Source organism: Nerophis lumbriciformis, linkage group LG05 (assembly GCF_033978685.3).
Source record: "Nerophis lumbriciformis linkage group LG05, RoL_Nlum_v2.1, whole genome shotgun sequence".
Taxonomy (NCBI): Eukaryota; Metazoa; Chordata; class Actinopteri; order Syngnathiformes; family Syngnathidae; genus Nerophis; species Nerophis lumbriciformis.
In genome coordinates this window covers 60,109,040-60,120,854 of record NC_084552.2, presented here as the reverse complement: position 1 = coordinate 60,120,854, position 11,815 = coordinate 60,109,040, and the positions used below count along the sequence as shown (strand labels likewise).

Below are 11,815 nucleotides of genomic sequence, written 5' to 3'. Positions count from 1 at the left end.
GCCATTTTGTTTACCATCGACATTGACAGCCTGTATACAAACATTGATATAAATGAGGGGATACAGGCTGTCAAAAATGTCTTCTACAGGTACCGCGACGTTAGCAGGCCCGAAAAGGAGCTCCTGCAGCTCCTCGACATTAATTTGAGGAGAAACGACTTTGAGTTTGACGGTCGTTTCTACCTCCAAATTAAGGGCACTGCTATGGGCAAGAAATTTGCACCGGCGTATGCCAACATTTTTATGGCAGAGTGGGAGACCTCTGCCTTGGCCGCCTGCCCAAAACGTCCTCTCCACTACTTCCGGTACCTGGATGACATCTGGGGTGTCTGGACCCATTCCAGTGAGGAGTTCAGCGTGTTCTTAAACACGCTGAACACTCACAATAAAAATATCACCATCAAGTCGACCACGAGCAACACATCGGTCGACTTTTTGGACACCACGACATTCAAGGGTCCCGACTTTGCCGACACGCAACACTTGGACATCAGGGTGTTCTTCAAGGAGACCGACACCCACGCGCTCCTCTTCAAAAGCAGCTTCCACCCCAAGCATACCTTCGCGGGGTTGGTGAAATCCCAATTGTTGAGGTTCCATCGTGTCTGCACCAGAAGGGAGGACTTCCTGACGGCCTCGAGGACCCTCTTTTCTGCCCTGAAGGGGAGGGGCTATTCCAGGTCCTTCCTCAGACGGCAGTTGAGGGTCTTCTTGGACCCGAAGGGGCCTCCCCCTGGGACCGACATGATCCCTCTCATCACCACCTACTCTCCCTCGGCCGTGCGGGTCGCCAAGAAGGTCAAAGACCACTTCCGGACCTTTGCGGAGAGTAGCGGGAGGCTGCCGGGGCGCTACGTGGTGCCGGCCTACCGTAAGAACCCCAACTTGAATGATCTGTTGGTCAGGGCCAGGGTCAGCTCACTGAGAGACCCGCCCTCCACTAGGAGGGACACCCTTGTCCGCCACTCACAATGGTTGGTGAACCCCCACAACCGCAAGGTTTTCCAGCCGTTGTGCCGTGGCGGCCGACACACCCGGAACTGTGTGTACGTGATTCGGTGCCAACGATGTGGCGATATGTACGTGGGCGAGACGGGCAATACCTTAGCTAGGAGATTCGCCCAACACAAGTACAACATCGTTAGGCATAAAAATACCAACACTCACCTGGTTCAGCATTTTCTCCGACACGGGTGGTCTTCCGTCCGGGCGACTGTTGTAGAGACGGATCCCAAATGGAGCCTCGCCCAACGCCACCGGGCGGAGCTCCTTTGGATCTCCAAATTGGGCACCAGACATCCAGGGGGCCTAAATGAGGTGTGAGTGTGAGCCCGTTGGATTGTGACGGACAGTGCACATTCCCGTTTTTCCCTTCTTTATTTTTCCCATACCCCCCACCCCCCCTCTTCCCTAACCCTAACCATTCCCTTCTCCTTACCTAAAACCTACCCCCAAACCTAACCAGCCAGTGCCTCCAATCCTCTTACGGCTCTCACTCTCCCTCGCTCGCCCTCCTGGACCTGCCAAAACAGACAGAAAACGCATTAAATATACTCACTTGGGGATGGGATACAATCGGAGCATCATATCCAGGGGAGGTAACAGGGAATATATACCTAAAACCTACCCCAACCCCAATCCTAAAACCTAACCCTAACCCTAACCCTAACCCTAACCCTAACCTCGGGTACGGTACACATACGTACATTCAGAGCATTACACTAAGGGGAGCCTACTGGGAATATCCTCTCCCAACTCTCTGTTTAATACTGAAGCCCTAGGTCACACATCCAGGGTACTTTCTGTATTATTTCTATTTGAATGTACTAGTGTTTGTCTATTATTATATATATATATATATATATATATATATATACATATATATTTATTATAATATATTATATAATATTTATACCATATTACCTTGTATTATATTATATATCATATAACAATAACAATGTCTATCATTTCATGTTATTGTTTTAGCAGACAGGATTTTGCAGTAGCATCCTGGGGCTTCAGAGGGTCACTGTTGTCTTCTTTTTACACTTGTGTTGTGGTCAAGACTTCTATTTTGAAGGCCAACTTGTGTTTGACGTGGACCCCACCCCTTCATTTAAATGTTATATTGCTATTAACACCTTTCTCCTGCAATACCTGTTTTCACTGCAAGGATAAAAGGTTGACTTTAGCCTACCTGCCGTGCTAACCTGCTAATACTCTACAAACGAGTCAGGCCTGATGAAGGTATCTTACCGAAACGTTGCCATCTGACTCGTTTCATGTAAATATACATTTTCTACCTTTTTCATATTTTTCTGACACATTGTAGTATTTTTCTTGTATTTGTTTACTTGCCGTGTCCAGTTGAAGGCCTGGTCGCGGCGCGACGCTTTCGTTCCACTAGTCGCTATTTTCTGTAAATAAACAGCCTATTTTTGATACTACATGTGCTATTTTTACTCACGAGATATTCCGGTGGCTCATTAGCGCGAGATACAGCATATTTTTGAACAAAAAAGCGTATCTCACCGTTTATGCAGCCAGCCATCAACCGGAAGTGATTATCTTGACCTCGGCGGAAGTCCCGCCTCCGAGCATTCCGTTCTCTCTTTTTCACAAAGGAAACGGATAAAGACAATTTATTTTTATAAAGCGAACAAACCTTTTTTCGCCAACCAGTTTTTTACATCATCCACACCAGCGACATATTAAAATAATTTTGCAATATGTCGGATGGGTTCGAATATGACTGGCTTCCGGTCAGGTCGGGGCGAAGACGCGCACGGCGACGTCAGGCTGCGCCTTCAGAGTGGCTCGCCCAGGATGATGAACGTTGTCATTATGACCAGGAGGAATATTTTTCTCAGTGGGATGAGCAGCGGCCCCAGAGGTCTTATGCGGATGTAGCACGGGGACGGCAGGATTCCTATCCGCGTCGCCCCTACCCGCAGACACGCCGCCATTTTAATGATCTACACTCAGAGGAGCGCCGCAGCGCCCCTCAGTGGAATTATAGGAGAAACACACGCCAAAATAGGAATTTTGTGCCTTCAAGACAGCACTCTCAGGAGTACTTTAGGCCACAATATTCCCCTCAAAGACGTCCCCGCTATCCTCCTCCCCCCAGGGGGACACGGAGGAAACGCCGGGATGCTTCCAGGAGGAATGGGCGCTCCCGTAATACTAGTAGAGACATGGACTCTAGGCCTCCCAGACATTATTCTCAGGACTATTTTTTACCTGAACATTGGCCTCAAAGACGTCCCCGCAATCCTCCCCGTCCCAAGAAGACACGCAAGAAGCGTCAGGACGCTTCTCGGAGGACTGCACCCCCTGACAACTCCCCAACGTCCATGGAGGGGAATTTAAAAGCACAGTGTTTTTATAATATTATCAAAATAACACATCATTTGAATAATGTTACAAAAGACACTCACCCCCAGTCCATAATAAAAATGGAAGAGACGCTTGCCACCATGATCAAACCAGCGGTCTCCAACCCTGACGTTGAGACGCTTATCAGGTGCAATGCCAGGACTTGGGCATTAACGACGGTTGAGGTTTTAAGAGACCATTATAAAAACACTCTACAAGTGGAATTGGACAAGATAACCAGTTTTATTGACGAGGTTTGGAGACCCGCTTTTCAGCTGGCCTCTACATGGGCCAAGAAACATCTGGGACGCAGACTGATGGGGGACACCCTCGGGAAGGCCGAGGCTCTGATCGTCGCGGCCTTCGCCGACCCCCCTGTCAACGCGGAGGTGGTACGCCCGGCCCAGTCCTTGCCGGTCCAGACCGCCACCCGGGTATCGGTGGGCACCCATACTGACCCTACGGGCCCTGACGGGGCTCCTGGGGTGGTACGGGCTAGCAGCCCTCCGGCTCGGGTCGTCGCCCGGGTCTCGGTGGCTACCAGCACCGACGCCGTGGCTCCAGATTGGTCTCCTGAGGTGGATCGGGAAGCAATCCCTCCAGCACGGGTTGCCCCGATCTTCCTTCCTCGTCGACCGGAACCACCCAAGGAGCAGAGGGTGACACAGCCCCGGGCCACGGACAGCGGGCCTGCCCAGGACACCCTCGGCGAGGCTCCGCCCACCCAGCTTATTCCTGCATCTCGCAGGAGGCTTCCTCTGGGATCACCTGCAAGACAAGACACACAGGAGACCCCCACTCAGACCGAGGACGACGATGACTCACCACGTGGGTCCACAAGCTCCGGGGCGGATCAAACCCAGGACACCCCCACCCATACAGAGGACGACGATGACTCACCAGGGGGACCCACGGCCTCCTCGCCTCTCCTGATCGACTTTCGGGATGAAGAACAGGAGCGGGGGCTTTCTTCGGTGATGTCCCCTCGTTACTCTTCCGCGACCCCCGACTGGTCCCCTCTCCAGCCTGAGACGGCAGATGAGACGGCACCACAGGGTGAATTTTCACCACGGGGGCCCACACTTTCCGGGGCTCCTATGGTGGACTATGAGGACTCACCCTTGCAGCGGACGCCTCCTCAGGAGACGCCCCCTCAGGAGATGCTTCCTCAGGAGTCCCCCGATTGGGCACATTTGTTCCCTGGGGCACTAAAAAGGAAGCCACACAAGAGGCCTTCCGTCCCAGATACTCCACAACACCTGTCTATTCCAGAATGTGTCGAGTTGGTAGAGGATACGGCTAGTGCCTCCCCCCGTAGACCCACTAGACACATGGTCTCGAGTAGGAGGATGATGGATTGGAAGTTGTCGGCCAACAAGAAATTCTTGGTGATCGGCGACTCCAATCTGTCCCACCTACCACCTTTTTACGTCGACGACCTTCAGATCGACAGTTACCCGGGCGCCAGTTTTAGACACGCGGAGGCCATCCTACGCAAGACCGTAATTGCTGCACCGGTTGAAGTGTTGGTTCTAGCCTTTGGGATCAACCATCGTGAGCAGAAAGTTAAGGAGACCGCTATTAAGCAGCTCCAAGGGGCACTCAGGATGGCCGTGGCTACCTTCCCACGGGCCCGAGTGCTAATCCCCCTGATTAACTATTCGGCCGCTTTGCCCGTTGAGCAGAAAAACAACCTCGGGCGGCTGAATAGTTTAATCAGCAACAATTATGCTCACATCCCGGCTCTCGACAGCCGGGACTTTGAGACCCAACCCGACCTGGTCCACTGGACTCGGGACACGGCCAAGTTGATGCTCAAGCACTGGCTTGACTTTTTAAACTTGGCATCCCCATAATCCCGATCGCTCGGGGGGGTAATAAGAACGTGATAAATTTGGCCCATAATTTCACGCCAACCCCCTTACAAATCTCCCTCCTCAATAAGGGCCTCAACTTCATTCCTTCCACTAATCTCAGTAGCGACTGGCATCATCAACTTCAATTTGACCTCCAGCGCTACCACAGACGTGTCAAACTTGAGGTATACTATGAGAAACAAGATTCTCTCGGACCTACACCGTTCACAGCCCGTTCCGGCTGGGAGCCCTCACCTGGACTTATGCCTCCGGAATTCCAGGCTATGGTCCGGTCCGACGGGCTCTCCATGTCCGGTTCGGGTTGCGCACCTGCGGTCGCTCCCAATTTGACACGCGGAGAAGTCGAGGCCCTTCATAGTCTAAAAACAAACAAACATATTGTGATCAAACCAGCCGACAAGGGGAGTGCTGTTGTCATTTTTGACAGATCGCAATACATATGGGAGGGTTCTCGGCAGTTGAGTGACATGACGTATTATAAACCACTGCCGGAACCTATTTATCCGCAAACTATTCCCATGGTAGAAAAGATTCTGGATAATCTTCTACTTAAAAAATTTATCAATTTTAAACAACATAGGTATCTCATGGGGGAGCCGGATCCTCGCCCCCGCAGGTTCTACATGCTCCCTAAAATTCACAAGGAGCCAGACAAGTGGAGCAAGCCCCACGAGATCCCTCCGGGGCGACCCATTGTGTCTGACTGCGGCAGCGAGACGTACAGAACGGCGGCGTTCATCGATCATTATCTGACGCCGCTGTCCGTTCTGCACGACAGCTACCTCAGGGATACCTATGATTTTATTGATAAAATCAAGAAGGTCTGCATTCCCCCAGATGCCATTTTGTTTACCATCGACATTGACAGCCTGTATACAAACATTGATATAAATGAGGGGATACAGGCTGTCAAAAATGTCTTCTACAGGTACCGCGACGTTAGCAGGCCCGAAAAGGAGCTCCTGCAGCTCCTCGACATTAATTTGAGGAGAAACGACTTTGAGTTTGACGGTCGTTTCTACCTCCAAATTAAGGGCACTGCTATGGGCAAGAAATTTGCACCGGCGTATGCCAACATTTTTATGGCAGAGTGGGAGACCTCTGCCTTGGCCGCCTGCCCAAAACGTCCTCTCCACTACTTCCGGTACCTGGATGACATCTGGGGTGTCTGGACCCATTCCAGTGAGGAGTTCAGCGTGTTCTTAAACACGCTGAACACTCACAATAAAAATATCACCATCAAGTCGACCACGAGCAACACATCGGTCGACTTTTTGGACACCACGACATTCAAGGGTCCCGACTTTGCCGACACGCAACACTTGGACATCAGGGTGTTCTTCAAGGAGACCGACACCCACGCGCTCCTCTTCAAAAGCAGCTTCCACCCCAAGCATACCTTCGCGGGGTTGGTGAAATCCCAATTGTTGAGGTTCCATCGTGTCTGCACCAGAAGGGAGGACTTCCTGACGGCCTCGAGGACCCTCTTTTCTGCCCTGAAGGGGAGGGGCTATTCCAGGTCCTTCCTCAGACGGCAGTTGAGGGTCTTCTTGGACCCGAAGGGGCCTCCCCCTGGGACCGACATGATCCCTCTCATCACCACCTACTCTCCCTCGGCCGTGCGGGTCGCCAAGAAGGTCAAAGACCACTTCCGGACCTTTGCGGAGAGTAGCGGGAGGCTGCCGGGGCGCTACGTGGTGCCGGCCTACCGTAAGAACCCCAACTTGAATGATCTGTTGGTCAGGGCCAGGGTCAGCTCACTGAGAGACCCGCCCTCCACTAGGAGGGACACCCTTGTCCGCCACTCACAATGGTTGGTGAACCCCCACAACCGCAAGGTTTTCCAGCCGTTGTGCCGTGGCGGCCGACACACCCGGAACTGTGTGTACGTGATTCGGTGCCAACGATGTGGCGATATGTACGTGGGCGAGACGGGCAATACCTTAGCTAGGAGATTCGCCCAACACAAGTACAACATCGTTAGGCATAAAAATACCAACACTCACCTGGTTCAGCATTTTCTCCGACACGGGTGGTCTTCCGTCCGGGCGACTGTTGTAGAGACGGATCCCAAATGGAGCCTCGCCCAACGCCACCGGGCGGAGCTCCTTTGGATCTCCAAATTGGGCACCAGACATCCAGGGGGCCTAAATGAGGTGTGAGTGTGAGCCCGTTGGATTGTGACGGACAGTGCACATTCCCGTTTTTCCCTTCTTTATTTTTCCCATACCCCCCACCCCCCCTCTTCCCTAACCCTAACCATTCCCTTCTCCTTACCTAAAACCTACCCCCAAACCTAACCAGCCAGTGCCTCCAATCCTCTTACGGCTCTCACTCTCCCTCGCTCGCCCTCCTGGACCTGCCAAAACAGACAGAAAACGCATTAAATATACTCACTTGGGGATGGGATACAATCGGAGCATCATATCCAGGGGAGGTAACAGGGAATATATACCTAAAACCTACCCCAACCCCAATCCTAAAACCTAACCCTAACCCTAACCCTAACCCTAACCCTAACCTCGGGTACGGTACACATACGTACATTCAGAGCATTACACTAAGGGGAGCCTACTGGGAATATCCTCTCCCAACTCTCTGTTTAATACTGAAGCCCTAGGTCACACATCCAGGGTACTTTCTGTATTATTTCTATTTGAATGTACTAGTGTTTGTCTATTATTATATATATATATATATATATATATATATATACATATATATTTATTATAATATATTATATAATATTTATACCATATTACCTTGTATTATATTATATATCATATAACAATAACAATGTCTATCATTTCATGTTATTGTTTTAGCAGACAGGATTTTGCAGTAGCATCCTGGGGCTTCAGAGGGTCACTGTTGTCTTCTTTTTACACTTGTGTTGTGGTCAAGACTTCTATTTTGAAGGCCAACTTGTGTTTGACGTGGACCCCACCCCTTCATTTAAATGTTATATTGCTATTAACACCTTTCTCCTGCAATACCTGTTTTCACTGCAAGGATAAAAGGTTGACTTTAGCCTACCTGCCGTGCTAACCTGCTAATACTCTACAAACGAGTCAGGCCTGATGAAGGTATCTTACCGAAACGTTGCCATCTGACTCGTTTCATGTAAATATACATTTTCTACCTTTTTCATATTTTTCTGACACATTGTAGTATTTTTCTTGTATTTGTTTACTTGCCGTGTCCAGTTGAAGGCCTGGTCGCGGCGCGACGCTTTCGTTCCACTAGTCGCTATTTTCTGTAAATAAACAGCCTATTTTTGATACTACATGTGCTATTTTTACTCACGAGATATTCCGGTGGCTCATTAGCGCGAGATACAGCATATTTTTGAACAAAAAAGCGTATCTCACCGTTTATGCAGCCAGCCATCAACCGGAAGTGATTATCTTGACCTCGGCGGAAGTCCCGCCTCCGAGCATTCCGTTCTCTCTTTTTCACAAAGGAAACGGATAAAGACAATTTATTTTTATAAAGCGAACAAACCTTTTTTCGCCAACCAGTTTTTTACATCATCCACACCAGCGACATATTAAAATAATTTTGCAATATGTCGGATGGGTTCGAATATGACTGGCTTCCGGTCAGGTCGGGGCGAAGACGCGCACGGCGACGTCAGGCTGCGCCTTCAGAGTGGCTCGCCCAGGATGATGAACGTTGTCATTATGACCAGGAGGAATATTTTTCTCAGTGGGATGAGCAGCGGCCCCAGAGGTCTTATGCGGATGTAGCACGGGGACGGCAGGATTCCTATCCGCGTCGCCCCTACCCGCAGACACGCCGCCATTTTAATGATCTACACTCAGAGGAGCGCCGCAGCGCCCCTCAGTGGAATTATAGGAGAAACACACGCCAAAATAGGAATTTTGTGCCTTCAAGACAGCACTCTCAGGAGTACTTTAGGCCACAATATTCCCCTCAAAGACGTCCCCGCTATCCTCCTCCCCCCAGGGGGACACGGAGGAAACGCCGGGATGCTTCCAGGAGGAATGGGCGCTCCCGTAATACTAGTAGAGACATGGACTCTAGGCCTCCCAGACATTATTCTCAGGACTATTTTTTACCTGAACATTGGCCTCAAAGACGTCCCCGCAATCCTCCCCGTCCCAAGAAGACACGCAAGAAGCGTCAGGACGCTTCTCGGAGGACTGCACCCCCTGACAACTCCCCAACGTCCATGGAGGGGAATTTAAAAGCACAGTGTTTTTATAATATTATCAAAATAACACATCATTTGAATAATGTTACAAAAGACACTCACCCCCAGTCCATAATAAAAATGGAAGAGACGCTTGCCACCATGATCAAACCAGCGGTCTCCAACCCTGACGTTGAGACGCTTATCAGGTGCAATGCCAGGACTTGGGCATTAACGACGGTTGAGGTTTTAAGAGACCATTATAAAAACACTCTACAAGTGGAATTGGACAAGATAACCAGTTTTATTGACGAGGTTTGGAGACCCGCTTTTCAGCTGGCCTCTACATGGGCCAAGAAACATCTGGGACGCAGACTGATGGGGGACACCCTCGGGAAGGCCGAGGCTCTGATCGTCGCGGCCTTCGCCGACCCCCCTGTCAACGCGGAGGTGGTACGCCCGGCCCAGTCCTTGCCGGTCCAGACCGCCACCCGGGTATCGGTGGGCACCCATACTGACCCTACGGGCCCTGACGGGGCTCCTGGGGTGGTACGGGCTAGCAGCCCTCCGGCTCGGGTCGTCGCCCGGGTCTCGGTGGCTACCAGCACCGACGCCGTGGCTCCAGATTGGTCTCCTGAGGTGGATCGGGAAGCAATCCCTCCAGCACGGGTTGCCCCGATCTTCCTTCCTCGTCGACCGGAACCACCCAAGGAGCAGAGGGTGACACAGCCCCGGGCCACGGACAGCGGGCCTGCCCAGGACACCCTCGGCGAGGCTCCGCCCACCCAGCTTATTCCTGCATCTCGCAGGAGGCTTCCTCTGGGATCACCTGCAAGACAAGACACACAGGAGACCCCCACTCAGACCGAGGACGACGATGACTCACCACGTGGGTCCACAAGCTCCGGGGCGGATCAAACCCAGGACACCCCCACCCATACAGAGGACGACGATGACTCACCAGGGGGACCCACGGCCTCCTCGCCTCTCCTGATCGACTTTCGGGATGAAGAACAGGAGCGGGGGCTTTCTTCGGTGATGTCCCCTCGTTACTCTTCCGCGACCCCCGACTGGTCCCCTCTCCAGCCTGAGACGGCAGATGAGACGGCACCACAGGGTGAATTTTCACCACGGGGGCCCACACTTTCCGGGGCTCCTATGGTGGACTATGAGGACTCACCCTTGCAGCGGACGCCTCCTCAGGAGACGCCCCCTCAGGAGATGCTTCCTCAGGAGTCCCCCGATTGGGCACATTTGTTCCCTGGGGCACTAAAAAGGAAGCCACACAAGAGGCCTTCCGTCCCAGATACTCCACAACACCTGTCTATTCCAGAATGTGTCGAGTTGGTAGAGGATACGGCTAGTGCCTCCCCCCGTAGACCCACTAGACACATGGTCTCGAGTAGGAGGATGATGGATTGGAAGTTGTCGGCCAACAAGAAATTCTTGGTGATCGGCGACTCCAATCTGTCCCACCTACCACCTTTTTACGTCGACGACCTTCAGATCGACAGTTACCCGGGCGCCAGTTTTAGACACGCGGAGGCCATCCTACGCAAGACCGTAATTGCTGCACCGGTTGAAGTGTTGGTTCTAGCCTTTGGGATCAACCATCGTGAGCAGAAAGTTAAGGAGACCGCTATTAAGCAGCTCCAAGGGGCACTCAGGATGGCCGTGGCTACCTTCCCACGGGCCCGAGTGCTAATCCCCCTGATTAACTATTCGGCCGCTTTGCCCGTTGAGCAGAAAAACAACCTCGGGCGGCTGAATAGTTTAATCAGCAACAATTATGCTCACATCCCGGCTCTCGACAGCCGGGACTTTGAGACCCAACCCGACCTGGTCCACTGGACTCGGGACACGGCCAAGTTGATGCTCAAGCACTGGCTTGACTTTTTAAACTTGGCATCCCCATAATCCCGATCGCTCGGGGGGGTAATAAGAACGTGATAAATTTGGCCCATAATTTCACGCCAACCCCCTTACAAATCTCCCTCCTCAATAAGGGCCTCAACTTCATTCCTTCCACTAATCTCAGTAGCGACTGGCATCATCAACTTCAATTTGACCTCCAGCGCTACCACAGACGTGTCAAACTTGAGGTATACTATGAGAAACAAGATTCTCTCGGACCTACACCGTTCACAGCCCGTTCCGGCTGGGAGCCCTCACCTGGACTTATGCCTCCGGAATTCCAGGCTATGGTCCGGTCCGACGGGCTCTCCATGTCCGGTTCGGGTTGCGCACCTGCGGTCGCTCCCAATTTGACACGCGGAGAAGTCGAGGCCCTTCATAGTCTAAAAACAAACAAACATATTGTGATCAAACCAGCCGACAAGGGGAGTGCTGTTGTCATTTTTGACAGATCGCAATACATATGGGAGGGTTCTCGGCAGTTGAGTGA

General features: G+C 51.7%; 1 long non-coding RNA gene across 1 annotated transcript; it reads right to left on the bottom strand.

Annotated features, from left to right (window-relative positions):
* Window positions 1-9,735: 9,735 nt before the first annotated feature.
* Window positions 9,736-10,714, bottom strand: LOC140678828 (uncharacterized). The gene is made up of 3 exons (XR_012050482.1): window positions 10,592-10,714; window positions 10,373-10,498; window positions 9,736-10,240 (listed from the first exon to the last, which is right to left on the bottom strand). It is a non-coding gene; the product is annotated as an uncharacterized lncRNA (long non-coding RNA).
* Between the last annotated feature and the right edge of the window lie 1,101 nt (window positions 10,715-11,815).